We start from the raw sequence: 18,018 nt of genomic DNA on the forward strand, positions 1-18,018 counted from the left end.
TTAGCCTGGTTCTAGACTGAGCCAACCCCGTCCAACCAGGAAATCGCTAGGTCAGTAAAAAACCAGCTGCCCATATGTGCCCATTGTATCCCCAAGTCCACTTTTTTTTGGGTCTCCAAACGGGTTTTATTCTGAATTTCCTGTCCAGCTCCAAATACCCATTGCTCAGGCTCTTCTAGGGGAATTGAGAGGGCTGTGGATTCCCAGGACTGAGTTTTTTTTTTTTTCCCACTTGGACTAGCTGGGCGAGTCTGAGCCTGTCCCAGAACTTCTCTGTGCCTCTTGTCTTGCTTTATTTTTCTTAGGAGAGTCCCAAGTCTGCTTCCAGGGAGGGAGGTTTGACTTGAGACAAAGGGGACAGGACATTTATTTAGAGTGCTTACTAAGGTGTACTCTGGGCCAGCTGCATGCTGAGTGCTTGATGAGCCATTCTCATGAGCCCTATCAACAGCTCTGTGAAGTTGGTTCCATTATTCTCACCTGTCTGCAGTTGAGGCAGCTTTGAGGGACAGCCAGGGATCCAAGGTCATATAGGTGGCCTGATGCCACCCACCATGCCTGCCTGAGTCACTCCCAGGACAGCTTCCTACATACCTGGTGAACCTCTGACATCGTGGGGACAGATGGGCAAACAGTTATGAACTCTGAGGCTGGAGACACTGTGTTCCCCCCTGAGGAGCTAGCTATGGCCAGCCCCACCCTACCCCCTACTCTGGGCCTGGCAAGCTGCTGAGGTTTAAGTGGGGGAGAAGCAGCTTGGACTGGTCAGGGGTGGGAGGATGAGGCCAGCTCCTGGGACATTTGAGTGGGTGCTGGGCTGGGCTTTACCTGCTTCTTGGTTTCTTGGCTAATCCAAAATAGCAGTGTCCATCGCTGGGCCCAGCTGGACAAGCAACTCTGTCCTGCCATGTGGGAGGTGCTTACCTCTTTTAGGGACTTGGGGTGGACAGTCCTCTCTTTTATTCTGTCTCCTCCTATCCTATCCCCCAGGCCTCAGGAGCTCCACTGGCTCAATTTGGAAACTTGGATGTGCTTGGTGAGAGTGTGTGGCCTTGCTGAGAGACTCAAATTGGGGCCCTGCCCTCTGGACCTCTGTCTGCCACCAACCAAACTACCCTCTAGTCCCGGGCCTGGCCTGTAAGTCTGCATCATCTTCACTGTGACATCTCTGCAGAACGGGTGGGTGTGTGCCCCCTCCCAAGCTTGCTTTCTCAGGCTGCCCTTCGTGGGGCACCCGTGCTGGCTGAGGGGCTCTGAGCTCCAGCCCTTTTCCCTCCTGAAGTCTAGCTAATCAGCCACTGGGTCGACCCTCTGCATTCTCTGCCCTCCGCCCTCTCCATTGCTGGCTTCCTGGAACCCAGGGAACCTGGAGGTTTCTGGACCCTATGGAGTTGCCTGGGTGTTGTTTTTTATTTTCATGGAGGGGGCATGCTGGGTGGAGGAGCTGGGAGCTGGGAGACAGGCTGATGACTGGGTCATGGCCAGCCAGGGGTGGAGGCAGACACCAGCCTGTGTCTCCCTGGATCAAACTGTGATCCCCAGTCCCTTCCTCTGGTGGTCCCGGGCCTGGCTTCCCCACCCTCTTTGGCATTTCCTGTCTGCCTCCCTTTCATTTTGCACCCAGACTCCCCAGGGGTTCCTCTGGGGGGAAGAGCCAACTCTAACATTTCTCCCTGGTGACAGGACCTGACATGGCTGTAGTCCCACTGAGCCTGGGGTTTGGCTTGACCTTGTCTCCCTACATTTCTCCACACCCACCTTCTGGCTCGGCAGCGGGGTCCCAGCTGGGCTCCCCTCCATGTCTGAGCCAGAGAGCCATGGTCTGAGATGCTCCTCAGAGACCCCTGGGCTGGGGCCAGTCATGCCTGTGGGTTCTGGAAGAAGCTGAAGGGTTGGGGATGAGGAGAGGCAAGCACTGGCCTTCTGGGGCAGGAGTCAGGACTGATGCCTCTCTGGACTTGATTCTGAGGCAGTTTTGAGGACTTCCAAAGCCACAGCACCTCGCTGCTCTCCCCACCCCCCAGGCCCACCCCACACATGGGTTTGCCTCTCCAGGCATCCTCCCCTGGTCCCCTACCCCTGGGTGCTTTCTTGAGCTCCTTGGGCCCCTCCACCAGGCCTCCTGGGCCCCCTCCTTCCTCCTTGACCCACTTTAGTCCCCTGTTGCTAGGGGAGAGGAGTGCACAACTGGGGGATCTGATCCTGGCTGTCTCTCCCAGCATCCCTTGGGGCGGGCTCTGGATGGAGCCATCAGGCTGAGCCGGGCTGGCCCCAGGGACTGGCACACTGTGTGCTGTAGTGACAGCCTCCCTGCCCCCTCCATGGACAGACAGTTCTGAACAGCTGCCCCTGCCCAGGCCCTGGGGAGGCCCTGCCAGGACCCAGCTCTGGTTCCCCCCAGCCCTAGGGAGCAGTGGCTTCAGAGGTTCCTCCTAACTTCTTGCCATGCACCATTCCCAGAGGGGAGGGGGCCAGGGCCAGGTCCTGGCCCCCACCCATCCTTCCCCTAAGTCTATGCTGGACAGCCCAAAGCTCCAGTCAAGTCCTGTGTCTGCTGTTAATCTGTGTGACTTGGGGAGATCCACCAGCCCTCTCTGGACCTCATCTATGCATTTAGGGAATGGAGCAGATCACTGACATTTACCAAGCCTCACTGTGTTCCAGGGACTCGTCTGTACATTGATGACCTCATGGTCCCAAGGGAATGCCATGAGCACACTTTCCAATTTTGAATGTGAGGCAACTGAGGCACAGGAAGGGGAAGGAACAAACTTTTGAGGTCACTCATACATGGGGTCCTGGGTAGCCTGATGGGTGACTTGTCTTCATTCTGCCACTCTCTAATTTATCCTGGCACTGACGCTATTAACTCTTCAGGGATTAGGTCAGGGCCCTCTGAGGACTTGAGATGGGGGCTTCTCCTTGGGGGGCCATTCATTCTAGCCTGCTCAGGTTCCCTGCTGCCCTGCCACATGACAGACTGTGGGAAGGTGAGTCCCCAGACATCCCAGCTGGAGAGCCCCTCCCCCACTCTGAGTCCTAGTCCTGGGGTTCAGGGACCTGACTCCAGCCTGACTGTGCCCTGGAATGAACATCACCACCACTACAGGGGGGGTCCCTCTCCCAGCATGCCAGCTGCAGGTCCAGGAGCAAACAGGAGCCTGTTAGGACCACAGCAACCCTCCCTTCCATTTCCCAGACAATGAGAAATGCAAAAAATAGGGTGGGTTGGCCCTAAGGGGCTGTTTGAATTTTGGAATCTCCACTCCCTTCATCCCCACATTTACCTTGACATGTGTCCTGCCTCTGGGAACCTTTTCATGTCACCTCATTGTCTTGCTGAATAAAAGAGGGGGTGGGAGGTGGGAGGGGGCTCTGGGAGCGAAGTCAGGAAATCTTTACTTATTTGCCTAATTTCCTCACTCAAATGTGTCTTGTGATTAAATATTGCTTCATTCTACCCTGTGTGCTTAGGTCAGAGGCCAGGTTTCTCTTCTGAACAGAGCATTGAGAGTATCTGGTCTTTCCATCCTGAGATTTCTCACTCCATTCCCTCTATTTCTCTTTTTTATCTCCCACTCCTGGAAAAGCCATGGTCTTCCCTTCTGGAACCTATCTCCTCTAGAGAGAGCACATGGGTGGTGCCAAGTGTCAGTGAAAGTCAGTGACCCTTACAGTGCTCACTCAGTGGAAAAGACTGCAATAATTTGGTCATGTTGCCCTCCTTGGTCAAGGGTAAAGCACCAAGCAGATTGGGCAGTGGATATATAACAAAAGTCCTGTGTTCTTGGTCCTGGTCCTTCTGGCCTTGCTTGAGCCTGCACTCCATCACTGTGATCTCTCATGGCCCTTTACAAGCCTGCCCTTGGGGGTGATTAAAATACTGTCTATCCTGAGCCTCCTAGCCATGGCCTCCTCTCCTTGTCTTTCTTTCCCAGGTTCATCTTGCAGTCACGCTTATTCAGGAACCTCCGTGGATCCAGTTACAGCTGGATTAGGGATGGTCAGGGTGAGTCCACTCTTCTAAAAGTAGAAAGAGAAAATATCAGGATGTTACTGTATATGGAGGAAGAAAAACTTTAAATTGTCTTCTAAAACACAGATAAAATTTACAGAGCTTACTGTATGCCAGACACAGGGCTCGATGCTTTGTCCACCCGTATCTCTCAGTCTTCCTGAAAATTCCATGAGGTGGGTCCTATTCTTCCCATTTATTAATAATGAATCAGCGTAAAGAAATTAACCTTGCTAAGCACATATGGTCTGGGTGTGTACCATGGCCTTATCATTTTTCTTGCCCCTTTGTCTCTCTATGAGTTTATTGGCACCAAAACAAGCATGCTAAATGCAGAGTAGGTTTCCTGATTAAATTCCCTCAGAAGACAATCGGGTAATGCATTACAAACTAATGTCTCTCAGGCCCAAAATGCAGCCCCATGTCTCCTGGGCATACCTTGGTTTTACAAGGATTCCAGTTATGTGGAGTCTCCCACTCATCCCCACAGCCTGTTCTTTGAACCCCAATACCACCATAGGATCCAGAACTGTATAAGGCCCATTTTGCATATGTGGAATGAGCAGGGGGATTGCTGGAGCAATTAGTCAAGGCTGTGGGGTGTGTATATGGCTGGACTGGAAAACAGACCCAGGTTCTCACAGTTTCTGAAAGCCTGAAAGAGTCACTCACAGGCTACAAAATACTGGAAAGTGACATTATTTTTTAAGCAAAAATAGCCATTGGAGATCTAAATCCTGAGCTTATAATGGAACAGTGAGAACTCCATCTTTTGTTTTTCTACCCACATCTTTCCCAGGAGGTGATTTGAGGACAGAGTCCCGCTTTTAATAAACACAGAATGATGGAAGTTGGAATTGCCATGCCTACATATATATAATTAGAGGAACCACCCTCATTCTTGTATTTTAGTCAATATTTAGATTCAATATATCTCAGAGCATTTTTGAGCCTTACAGTGACTATTAGAATCAACTGAGACAATGTAACAGAATTAGTTCATTGGGACTTACATGCAAGACAAATTTAAAAATGTCTCAACCCTATCATACCACTTGATTATATTATCATTTCAATCCCTGGGTACCTTGCAAATGCTTTGGTCTTAACCAGATGTAATTCAACTATGGTCACTATTGGTGGTTATGGAACAATGCAACAAACCACAATGAGAATTGACTTTTGGACATAGGTGAAGTCCGGCCTTTGGCCAATGGAATGGATGATTCACAGTGCCAAGCTTAGGCACCCCTTCCCCAGTATGTACAATGTGAATCAAGTGGGAGAATGGTGAGAATGGCCTTATGCCTGAGCCTAAGCAACTCCATTTTAACAACTCCAGTTTGAAACCTGCAGTCTCACCAGGCACACCCACAGATCCCTCAAGTATGACCTCAGACAATTACTTCCCCTTACTCTGAAAAACACAGTGAAGACTCTGGCAGGCTGTCCTCTCCTGATAAGAAGATAAAGTGAGAAGATAAGGGTGGAGACCACCAGACCAGATGCTTCTGACCCCAGGGTAAATGATGTCCTGGAGAAATCTGGTGGCAGCTGATAAGGATTGAAAGGGGAGTCATAAAGCCCCAAAATTTAGTGTAAAAATAGAGCTAATGAACAGATATTCATCCAACTGAAACAAGGATGCACTTGGGCTTGAGAGCCTGGTGAGGAATTGGACTGACATCTCATTACTTATCATCATTCTCCTGATGAGATCCTCTCAAACTCTATAACCTCATCTGGATGGTGAGAGCCTCAACTTCTTTCTATGACCCTCTCCTCAACAGGTCATCCACTCCATGCCAGGAAAAATCTGCCTTGATTATGGACCTGATTACTGTGAATCTTCTTCACATGATATCTCAGAATTACATAAATTAAGATGGACTTGTTCTCATCAAGGAGACAGTATTCTAAAAGCAAAAGAAGAATCATTAAAAAGTATTTCCTGACTAGGTACCTGAAAAGTACTTTTTCATAGCCACCATTTATATAAGCCATAAAAAATAAGAAGAGCCCTGACTCAAAGTTTGGAGAATACATTCTGCATTTGGTTAGAGTAGGAGTAAAATCACAATACCAAATTTCTGTACACAGATAAGGCTAAAGGACTACTGATATTATGGCAATAATTTTGCCTTTTGTAAAAGATGAGGTTTATACAGCTGTTTGGTATCAAAAAATATTTTCAAAGTACCACAAGTACTGTGTGTGTGTGTGTGTGTGTGTGTGTGTGTGTGTGTGTGTGTGTGTGTTTATATGAGTGTAGTACTGGTGGATAAACTGAGGGAATATTATTGAGCTGTATATTCAATTTTTTCTTTTTTTTTTTAGTTTTGAGACAGAATCTTACAAATATGATTTCTTGTGTGCCCACAATTTTTAAGTACATATCAAGAACAAATATGCCTGAACCAAAGGCAAATCTTATCTCCTTTAGGAGCCATGATTCATCGTTATTTTTAAATTCTCTTAAAAGTTAAATAGTCACTTTTTTTTTCAAAAAGGGAGGTTACACACATATGGTGGCTCATGTCAGCAATCTTAATAATTTGGGAGACTTAATCAGGAGAATCACAATTTCTAATTCAGCCTAAATGTTATGAGAGGGCCCTAAGCATCTAAGCAACACTTTGTCTGAAAACTGAAAATAATATAAAATACAATTAAAAAGGGATTGTGATACAGGGGTTTAGGAGAACTATCCTGGGTTAAGTACTCATTCCTCTCCCCTTAAAAGAAAAAGAAAATAAAAAAATAAAAAAATAAATACATCTGGTGAACTTTCTATTAAATGGAAATAATATGTTTGAGAAAAACTTCTGAAGCTTATAACAAGGATTTAAAATAAACTTGGGAAATGGCTGAGAACTGAATTAAAAAATCAAGGACAAGAAACATTTTTTAAATTTCTTATCAGGAGAAACTTAAAAACAGATATATTTCATTACAGTCATGATAAAAATGCAGCATGGTATGGAAAATGCAACAAAACCACTCTATTTGTATCAGAAAATTTTGTAAATGGAGAATATGAAACAAAAAACACTACATAAAAAAGTGAGGGGGAGACAACATTAAGGCAATATATGTAATCTAAAATAAATAATTCACTAAATATCCACTATATAAATATTATCTGGGAGCATGTCTACAAAACAAAACAGTACTCCTTGCATAAAGCAGAGGATTTGTGATAGTCTCAAATTAAAAATAGTTTCACATCTGTGGCTGCTGTGTAGGGGCTCATATCATAAAAGCAATGTTTGGGGCTCAAGCAGTTGAAAGAAGATGTGAGAAACTTTTTTTTTCTTTTTTACCATGTGATTTTTATATTTTTTTTTTAGTCATACATGACAGCAGAATGTATTTTGACATATACATACATGGAATATACATACATGGAATGTATATTTTGACATATACATCAATCATGTTGTCTATTCTATTCTGCTGCCCTTCCTATCCCCCCTACTCCTGCCATCCTGTTCCATACTTTCTCTTCATTCAATCTAATGTGACACACTGCCACAGTCTGTCTGGGCACAAATAACTAAGCCATTAGGTTAGTTAGGTTCAAACAGCAATTCTTTATTCCCAAACTCTCACCGGCTCTCTACACACACTTCTGGGAACACTTCTCGGAAACACACAACACACTCCCTCCACCAGGCTCCATGTGCCAATTCTTCCTGAACACCCCCCCCCCCACCCCCGCGAGAACTCAACTGGAACTCCAAAGTAGCGGGTGCCCAAGGCAGCTGGATCTGCCCTAATCCTGGAGCTGCCCTATTCCCGGAGCAGGGTCACCTTTCAACCATTCCCTCTAGCAAAATGCCAGGTGTAATTCCAACTAAACTGTGGCTCTCAACAACACACATTTTTTTTCTCATCACAACATCATATATGTATTCTGTACAACAATGAGGTCCTCCTTCCATCTTCCATGCAACTCCCCTTCTCCTTCTTTTTTCCTCCCACCTCTCTTCCTATTTAGTGGTAGTCTTCTCATGCTCTTCTTTCTTATTCCATTTTGAGTCACCCCTCTTAGATCAGAGAAGATATTCGGCATTTATTTTTTAGGATTGGCTAACTTCACTTAGCATAATCTGTTCTAATTCCATCCATTTGCCTGCAAAATCCATGATCTTGTTATTTTTTAGTGCTTTGTAATATTCCATTGTGTACAAATGCCACATTTTTTAATCCATTCATCCATTGAAGGGCATCTAGGTTGGTTACACATTCTAGCTATTGTGAATTGTGCTGCTATAAACATTGATGTGGCTGTGTCCCTGTAGTATGCTCTTTTTAGGTCTTTTGGGTACAGTACGAGAAGGGGAATAGCTGGGTCAAATGGTGGGTCCATTTCCAGCCTTCCAAGGAATCTTCATACTGATTTCCAAATTGGCTTCACCAATTTGCAGTCCCACCAGCAACATATGAGTGTACCTCCTCTCCCCATCCTCACCAGCAATTATTGTTGTTTGACTTCATAATGTCTGCCATTCTTATTGGAGTGAGATGGTATCTTAGAGTAGTTTTAATTTGCATTTCTCTGATTGCTAGAGATGGCGAGCATTTTTTCATGTATTTGTTGATTGATTCTATATCCTCTTCTGAGAAGTTTCTGTTCAAATCCTTGGCCCATTTGTTGATTGCGTTATTTGCTTTTTTGTTTTTTAACTTTTTAAGTTCTTTGTATACTCTAGAGATTAGAGCTTTATCTGATGTTTGAGGGGTAAAAAATTGTTCCCAGGGTGTAGGCTCCCTATTCCCCAGATGTGAGAAACTTTTCAGATGGTAGGCTTGCTGCTTCTGAAGGCAGCAATAGCCCATAACCAGCCTCTAGCTTCTATCCCTCACCCCCAAAGTTATTAAATATTTTTTTTATGCAGGTCAGACAAAGAAGGCACATCAACTACATTTGACTAATTTAAGAGCATGCTCACAAACAAATGTTTTTGACCTTGAGTACATACATTGAATCTGAGTGTGTATGACCTTGGCTACTTGCTAAAAACATAGCCCTCTGGAAGCTGTACTAACACAGTTGGTCTTTTTGGTCTTTTTTTGGCTCTAAATGCCTCATGGAATTGAGAATTTTACAACTTCTACTGTAAGGAGCAATGCTAACCTCACCATTTTTAGTGTGCAACACAAAATGCTGTTTATCTCTAATTCTAACATACAAAAAATAATAATCTTGCTCTCTTGACACCTGGGTAAATTTTTTTAAGTCCATCAGTTCTGGTTAACAGGTAAAGTAGGTTAAACTTGAATACCCAGGCTGGCCATTCCAGTTGTTCACTGGAGCCATTGGCTACTGTTGTTTCTCTTTATGCATCATCCAATGACTGGACTTGAAGGCCTTTATCCTTCTTCTTCTCTAGAGACTCAACATCACAATGGGGCAGGTGATAGGTATTTTCAAAATACAGAGATCTTACTCTACTGGATGTATTTTGGATTCCTAGACCTCTTGACTATCTAGCAATTCCTCATTCTGATAGTCTCTCATACACTTGCATCAGGTTTTGCTCTCAAATCTATATAAACCATTCATCCCATGGCCAGAGTAGCTGCACATGACTCATTTGACTACTTACCCAAATCATCTATGCCACTGCTGCCACTTTTTTTCTTTGGCCAGGGGCTGGGGCTTAGGCTTCAACACTTTATTGACACTTCAACTTGCAGGGTTCATGTTTTCCCACAGAGCAGTCAGAATCCTTATTTCGGCTTACAAGGAACTAATCCCATTATATCACAACTCTCCATAGGAGTCCACTGTAATTGGACTGAGGCAACTAGGTGTTGTATGCTTTTAGGTGTCCATAGGTGCCACCACTCCCCTAACAACCTCTATTAATCTATCAGGACTGAGATATATCTCACCTACAAATATCCTAAATACTTTGCCAGTTGCTGTGTGGATGTTGAGACCCAGGATGTAAAATTTGGGTCTCTAGCAATTGAGAGATGTGAGGCAGAGTTGGCAGTGTAGTTATGCTTATGCAAAAAAAAAAAAAAAAAAAAAAACACAGTAGCTCCCAGACATCCGAGAACCTTCAGCCCTTAGATTCCTGCATCATTCCATAGGTCTTTTCATATATAGGACAGAAAACAAAGGTGGATGGTCAATATTTTACATAATGAACACATGCTCAAAAGAAAATGTTTATGACAATGAATGAATACACTAAATCAGGGTATTTATTACTTCAACAAATAATAATAATAATAATAACAACAACAAGAACAACAACAACAATAACCTGTTGGAAGCATCAACAACAGAGTAGCTATAGCCATATTTGGCCTTTCCAATGATCCACCCTTTTAGGATTCATCATCAAAAAATCTACACACCTGAAGTCTTCTGCAATGATCTATTAGCAAGGAAGTAAGAGCTCTGCATCCACAGGACACAAAAAATACACTGAATTGTGATATGACTAGAACACAATCCCCCTGCCTAGGATTACTAAAAGCATTCTCCAGATAGTATCCTGACAAGCTCATCATTCTTTCAACTTATCATTGTTCAACTGCTGTGTGGCTGCAATTAAAGATGCAATATATATTGAAGTAATACTGATATTATTTGGTGATATAGAATATGCATACAACAGAATATGGCAGAAATCCATTTCTGTGCTGCTGTTAACAAACCAAGTGCCATGTGATTTCGCAACACAACTTTTTGTATTTGATATTTTTCTTTATTAACTAGAGATAGAGCCTGCTTTGTATGATTTAAGATTTGGCTGTGTACTCTATCTTATTCACCAAGGATACATAAAAAAATAACATCCTCGTTAGTTAAAAATTTTATTTATCATATAGTCTTCTCTTTAGATATAACCACACCTTAATTTTCCATAGGCTGTATGGTTTGAACCTAGTATCCTAATAATGCCAGCAGAAAAACCAGAAGTTCAAATATATTGAGTAATCTTTTAAAATTAAATAAAAGTTTAGGCAGTAAAAAATGTCTGGATGGAATGGAGATCAACAGACTGTTGACTATAATAGATAATGTTACCTTCAATATACATTGAAATATTGGTTTGACTTATTAGGATTGGCTAACTTATTTCCTAAACCTTAGGAAATAAGATAGAATTAACAAAGGGGTGATTTTAACAGCTGTTTCTATGCTTACCATTTCAATTTTGCCTGTTCATAAACCAGGAAACAAGAGCCAATATTGTAAAGCATGTCTGTAATTTCAGTGACTCAAGAGGCTGAGGAAGAAGGATTTTAAGTTCAAGGCTAGTCTCAGAAACTCAGTGGGGCCTTAAGCATCTTAGTGAGAACTTGGCTTGTCTTTAAAAACAAATGGGCTGGAGATGTGATTTGTGATAAAGTGTTCTGAGTCCAGTCCTTAGTACAAAAAAAATCTGCTTTTTTGTGCCACTATCTAACTTCTAAGACAATAATGAAAGATTGATAATTCATGTAGTCTAGAGGATGTGAGTTGTGGCTTTGGGGTCACATAGAATTGATTCTGAATTTCAGTAAAGTAGCTTAATATTCATGAGACCTTTCAAATATTCTTTCACACCGAACAGCTATGTAAACCTTATTCATTACAAAAAGCAGAATGATACAAGTGTCAACATATTAGCAATTTTTTAGCCCTATCTGTACACATAAGGTTGACAATGTGTTTTTACTCCTCTTGTAGCCAAAGTTCAGAGTATGTTTCCCAAACTTTGGATCTGAGCTCTTATTTTTTGTGTGTGACTTATGTAAATCTGTGACTATGAAAGTGTATTAGTCAGGAAACATTTTGAATACTTTGTTTTTGCTTTCATAACACTGTCGTCTCCATGAGAATGAGCCCACCTTAATTTATTTTATTCTGAGAAGAAGGGTGCTTTTTTTGGAAACCATATCTCCCTCTGAAGTTCAGTAACCTTACCAACTATCACCTAATGCAGTAAAAAGATCCCATATAAACCCAGGCTTAATTGATGATAAGCCCACACTTGAGACAATAATTTTTTATATGTTTAGACACTAGTTTCTGGGTTACTGATGATCTGATGACCTAGAGTTTCCTCTGCAGTGATACCAATCTCTTTTGGTTAAAGTATGATATCTAAAATGAATATGGATCTGTGCCCAGAATCCTGTGAGAAACAGTGTCCACTTTTGTACACTTCTGAGTTGTAGATGGCTGCTTTCTCAAAGTGCAGAATCTCTCCTGTTATTTGGCCCTGAGAGAATGTTGTTTGGTATGTTTATTCCATAACCTATGACACAGAACTGAGTTGTCCATTTTTTTTTTCACCTTGCTGAAGTCAGGGTATTTATAGATCTCAAACATGGAATATAGCTGTGGTGAACATAGATATCCCTGAGAGGTCTAGAGTGAATTTTAGGATGAAACTTGAAAAATACATTTATTTATTTTTAAATTTATATTTTCAAAAATAACAATATTTTGAATATAGTGGTTTAAGTTATTAAATTGATTTAAGCTGTCCTTCTTAATTTTTATTTTGAATACTAGAAATTTTTAAATTATTCTAATGCATTATGTTGTTATTCCCACTGGGAAAATATTAATGCCTTAGGATATTGCTTAGAAGTTTAAAACAAAATTTGCTTTCTCATAAGACCAGACAGAACAAAAGTTAAATGAAATTTTAAAGTAATTTTGATAAAATTTTTATTCATAAAAGTATATATTTTAGGTGTGTGGGAGATCTTGCCTCTTGGTTTTATTTTCCCCATTGGGTTTCTCCCCACTGAAATGAAGTTTTCATCACATGAGAAGAACATCACATAATCTTTTACTTTTTCCCCTCTCACTAAATTGTGGCTGTAGAGTTTAAGAGTGGTGAGGATAATACAAATGATGAGAAGTGATGAGATGTCATTCGAAGTCCTCATCCGCCTCCCCAGCTCAAGTGCATTTTTTATTGAGCTGGCTGAACATCTGTTCATTTGCTCTACTCTTTATACTAAATTTTGCAGCTTTTTACCCTTTTTTAAATCCTTGTTAGTTACCACCAGATTTTTCCATGACATCATTTACTCTAGGGCCAGAAACATCTGCTCTGGTGGTCTGCACCTTGGTATTCTCACACTTCCTTCTTACTAGGTGAGGACAATTTGACAGAGGCCTCACTCTATTCATCAAGGTGAGGTGAAGTGATTTGTTTATGTCTGAGGGCAATACTGCAGGGCTTCTTTAGGCAAGCCTGGTGAGGCTGCATGTTTCAAATTGAAGTTTTTAAAATGGAGTTTTTTGAGGCCAGGCCTAAGACCATCCTCACAATAGTGTTGTTAATTTGTCCAAAATTAAGGTGTTTTTTTTGTTTGTTTGTTTCTTTAATGTATTTGTCCTTAATTGAATTTTTTTTCTTTTTTTTTGTACCAGGTATTTAACTCAGGGGCACTCAAATACTTCCCCAGTCCTGTTTTGTATTTATTTAGAGAGAAGGTCTCACTTAGTTGCTTAGTGCCTTTCTTTTGCTGATGGTAGCTTTGAACTCATGATATCCATGTATAATTCTTCTGTGCCACAGGGGTTATGGCCTGTGCCACCAAGTTTGTTTCAACTGAGTTTTTAAATATGTAAAACAACTTTATTAAAGTGACATTTAGAAACATTCATAATATTCAAGCAAACTCCTTTGTCCTGGTGTGGCAGGAAATAAAAGTGAAACTGGACTTTAATTTAAATAACAAGAAAATTCAATTGCAAGGGCTTAATTAGAACACAGATAATAAGAAGGTTACAGGCCATAAAGCACTGTTGTACTTGTTTAAAATAACTTTTTCTTCTTAGTTGTAGATGAACAAAATATTATTATTATTATTATTATTATTATTATTATTATTATTATTAGTGTGGGTCCAGTATAAAACAGACTGTCTCATGCATACTAGCCAAGCACTCTACTACTGAGCAACAACCCAAATCCTTACTGGTATTTTTTTAATATTTATTTATATTTTATTTATTTATATGTGGTGCTGAGAATTAAGCTCAGGGCCTCATATATGCTAGGCAAGCACTGTACCACTGAGCCACACCTTCAGCTCTTTCCTGGTACTTTTTAAATACCTGTTTTACATAAATTTTAATTAGTAGCTTTAACCCTTTTCCAATGTCTGTTTGGAGTAAATCAATAACCTAGAAATCAGTGAAGCAAAGTCAGTGAAGCTGAGAACCTAATTTTATCTCAAACTCTGATTTTAATTCCTCTTTCTTCTGCAGACTCTGACACCTTGTCACAGTGTCTGAATTAAGATTCCCCCTTGAGGAATTTACTGTATGTTGTCCACATTCCAAGCTCCAAAATTTATCTATTCCTTAGTTTTGGAAAAGTCTTACAGAATTTGTCCAGAGGTACCAAAATACTCACAGTAGTTTTTTTTTTTTTTTATTAAATTCATTGATAGATGGAGGGAGATTATCTCATTTAATATTGTGCTTTATTTTCAACATCCCCATTCCCTCTTAATATTTGCTTTTCATAGTGTTGCTAAGTTTGTAACTGACTATCTTGCACATTCTGCACACACACTCTAACAGTGAACTTTGCCTCTATGTCCCAATTCTAACTTTAGTTTGGATAGATTCATTCATTCATGTCTAATGTTATTTTTCATATAGTTGGTTTTATATATGCCTTTCTATTGCTTTTAACAATACTATTGATCTACATATGGTTTCAGATTTGGTTTATATTATGATATATTGGTCTGTATTATTGCAATATAGTTTCATAATATATATTAAATGTGTCTCATAACAATAACTATATTATTTGTTTTTTTATTAAATGTTTTGGGGTATTTTACATATATTTTATTTCTAAGATAATTTTTTTGGTCCCTTCTTTTCTTTTATTTTATTTGGTACTTGGAATTAAACTCAGGGGAATTGAGCCACATCCCCAAACCTATTTTATATGACTTTAGAGACGGTGTCTCACTGAGTTGCTTAGGGCCTCACTTTTGCTGATGCTGGCTTTGAGCTCACAATACACCTGACTCTGCCTCCCAAGGTACTTGGATTACAGTTATGCACCAACAGGTCCAGCTCTCTTCTTTTATTTAAAGAAAAACATGCTAAAATTTTGATAGAAAAATATTATATATTAAATTGAATTTATTAAATATTAAAATAGTTGTCTTTGTAATGATTAGTTTTATTTACACACATGCTATTTTATCTGCCTTTGTAAATTTTTATTTAGTTTGTGATAAGTTCCACATATTTTCCTTGAAATCCATTATACATGTGTTGTATTTAACAATATAATACTCATGTTGTATTTTGTACTCTAATTAAACCAAAAATCTTTCTGGGTTCCACAAACTATTTTTTCTCAAACTTTATTATTTTTATTTTTCTGAATCACCTCCTCTTTCCTCCTAGGCTGCAGATTTCTAATGTATTGATAAGTATAGCTCTAGTCTTATGCTATCACATACTTGTACACTGTCATTGTACACACATACTATAATTTCTACAGGTATAAGCTGCTTGGTAAGGAGTATTTCATATATATATGTACAGTTTTCATGATGAAATAACAGCAATTTCTACTTCATCTTAAGTTCATGATAATTTGTTCTGTGTCCTCATCAATACATTATATTCTTTTTGTTGTTGTTGTTTCTTACTGGAAATTTAAATCAGGGGCACATAGAGACTGGGTCACACATAGTTGCTTAGGGCCTTGCTATGTTTCTGAGGCTGGCTTTAAACTCAGGATTATATTGCCTTAGCCTCACAATCCATTGGGATTAGAGGTGTGTGCAATGGAACCTGGTTCTATTTTATTTTTATATTGAAATATATATTACTTCTGTAAATAATTTATTCTTGACATTAAGAAAGCATAGAATACCATTTCCCCCCACAAATAACCCCCTCTTTTTTTTGGAAAAGATGCCATTTTTTTGGAAAAGATGTCAATAGTGCTAGATGTATAATTTATTAATGTCTAAATGGCAAGTTTATTATGATGATGATGATGATGATGATGATGATGATGATGATGATGATGCTATCTATTAGTTACAAAACTTCATCTGTTCATATTATTAAAAGGTATATCATCTTTTCTATAACTTTACATACATCAGTGTGTATCAAAATGAACTTTGGGGGGTTGTGAGGTGGGGGGAGGGATCATGGGGTTAAAAATGATGGTGTAATATGATGTATATTGTTATATAAAGTATATGTATAAAGAAGTGAATTCATGTAAATATAATTTGTATAAATCCAGAGAAATAAAAAAAATTGTGCTCTATATGTGTAATAAGAATTGTAATGCATTCTGTTGTCATATATAATTAAAAAATATTTAAAAATTAAAGATAAATGCTGGCATTATGTTCTAACTGAAAATAAATACTACTCCTTTTAAAAATGGAAAAAAAAAAGGTCTGTTGGTCAGTTGTAAACTTTATAAAGTACAAAATGTATCCTGAACATTTGATAATACATAAACCTAGATGTAGGTATTTATAGTGTTGTCAGCAAAATTAAAAAAAAAAACATTATGTAGAGTCATTTTTTGCAATATATACTCATAATTATATGAGATGCATTTTGTACATATACATGTATACTACCATTGTATATAATTAATAAATGATTACTACATCTCACATTAACTACATTTATTTCAAATTAATTTGTGTTTTGAAAGCACTGATATATGACACTCTTTGATATGTACACTTGGTGTGTCTTCAAATTTGTCCATTTTATGTATTATGTTCTTTTCTTTATTCTCATTTTTATAGAATTTCTTTTTCCAAATTATTAAGATTAATAAATTTTAAACAATTCAGTATATCAGTGCTGTCTGTAGATTTTCTTTTTTAACCTAAGACAAAACACATCCCAATTTTAATAGGCTTATTGTTATGTAAATGACTTTTAAAAACCTGCATATATAACACTCTTACCTGAACTTACTCTGAACTATTGATATCTGGGTGGAGAGTGTCTCAAAGTGATCCACAGAAAAGGCAGAACAGGGATGGGTCAGGATGTGAGATAGGTGGATACTGAGTATGTAGTAGTGAGTATTCATGAAAAAGTATTGGTGGAATAGGTACGGGTAGAGAAAAATGTGCTGTGAAGAAAAAAGGGAAAGAGTGACCAGCTCAAGGGTTCAGATTTAAAAAGTCTAATGGTGGATCAATGGTAGTATGAGGGTAAAGGGTAGTTTCTGTGGAGGCAGAAATAAGGTAGAAATGAAAGAAGAAGGTAACTCTGGCACAGTACCCAAGAGAAAGAGTCAAATGAACAGTACCCTCTCTCTCTCTCCCTCTCTCTCCCTCTCTATCTCTCTCATATATATATATATATTGCAAACTTCTGTAACATTAGATGAATTTCAGCCAGCCTCAGCAACTTAGTGAGGCTCTAAGAAAATCAGCAAAACTCTTTTATCTTTGTAGAATATTTTATTAAAGGCTGAGAGTGTTTCTTAGTAGAAAACCATGTCTGATTTCAATTTGTCATATGAGAGAGAGAGAGAGAGATCTTGCAAAAATAAAAAAAAAGTAATCAGTGACACTGTTGGAAAACTCATCTAGGTTATTAACTACTGCTTGGGAAGTTAGTCTACTCTCCAAAATATAAAAGTGAGAGAGAAATTCTTTATTAAAGTGTATATAAGAAAAAAAGGACTTTTGACACAGCATTTAGTTGACCCAGACTGGGTCAAATTTGGCGGGGGATTAGGGTTCTGCAAAGATGATAAATCCTTGAGTTATTTGGAATAATGTGATTTTATCTAGTCTTCATAAATGAAGATTGAGGTCTAATATATATCAGGCTTGGCAAACGAAAAACATTTCAAAGAAAAGTAAATGTATGAATAAACACATAAAACAATATTTAACCAAAAGTCAACATTCAGAATATTTATGCAATTATGTAATCACCAGTAATGTAAAAACAATGACAATGAAAGTAAAAGTGAATTAATAAAAAATAAATAAAT

General features: G+C 39.4%; 1 pseudogene; it reads left to right on the forward strand.

Moving 5' to 3' along the window:
* The first annotated feature begins 3,907 nt into the window (after positions 1-3,907).
* The window catches only part of LOC143410715 (E3 ubiquitin-protein ligase RNF213-like), a 72,300-nt pseudogene continuing 58,189 nt past the window's right edge, over positions 3,908-18,018 (forward strand).

The sequence above is a fragment of the Callospermophilus lateralis genome, chromosome 11 (assembly GCF_048772815.1).
Source record: "Callospermophilus lateralis isolate mCalLat2 chromosome 11, mCalLat2.hap1, whole genome shotgun sequence".
In the NCBI taxonomy this organism is placed as follows: domain Eukaryota; kingdom Metazoa; phylum Chordata; class Mammalia; order Rodentia; family Sciuridae; genus Callospermophilus; species Callospermophilus lateralis.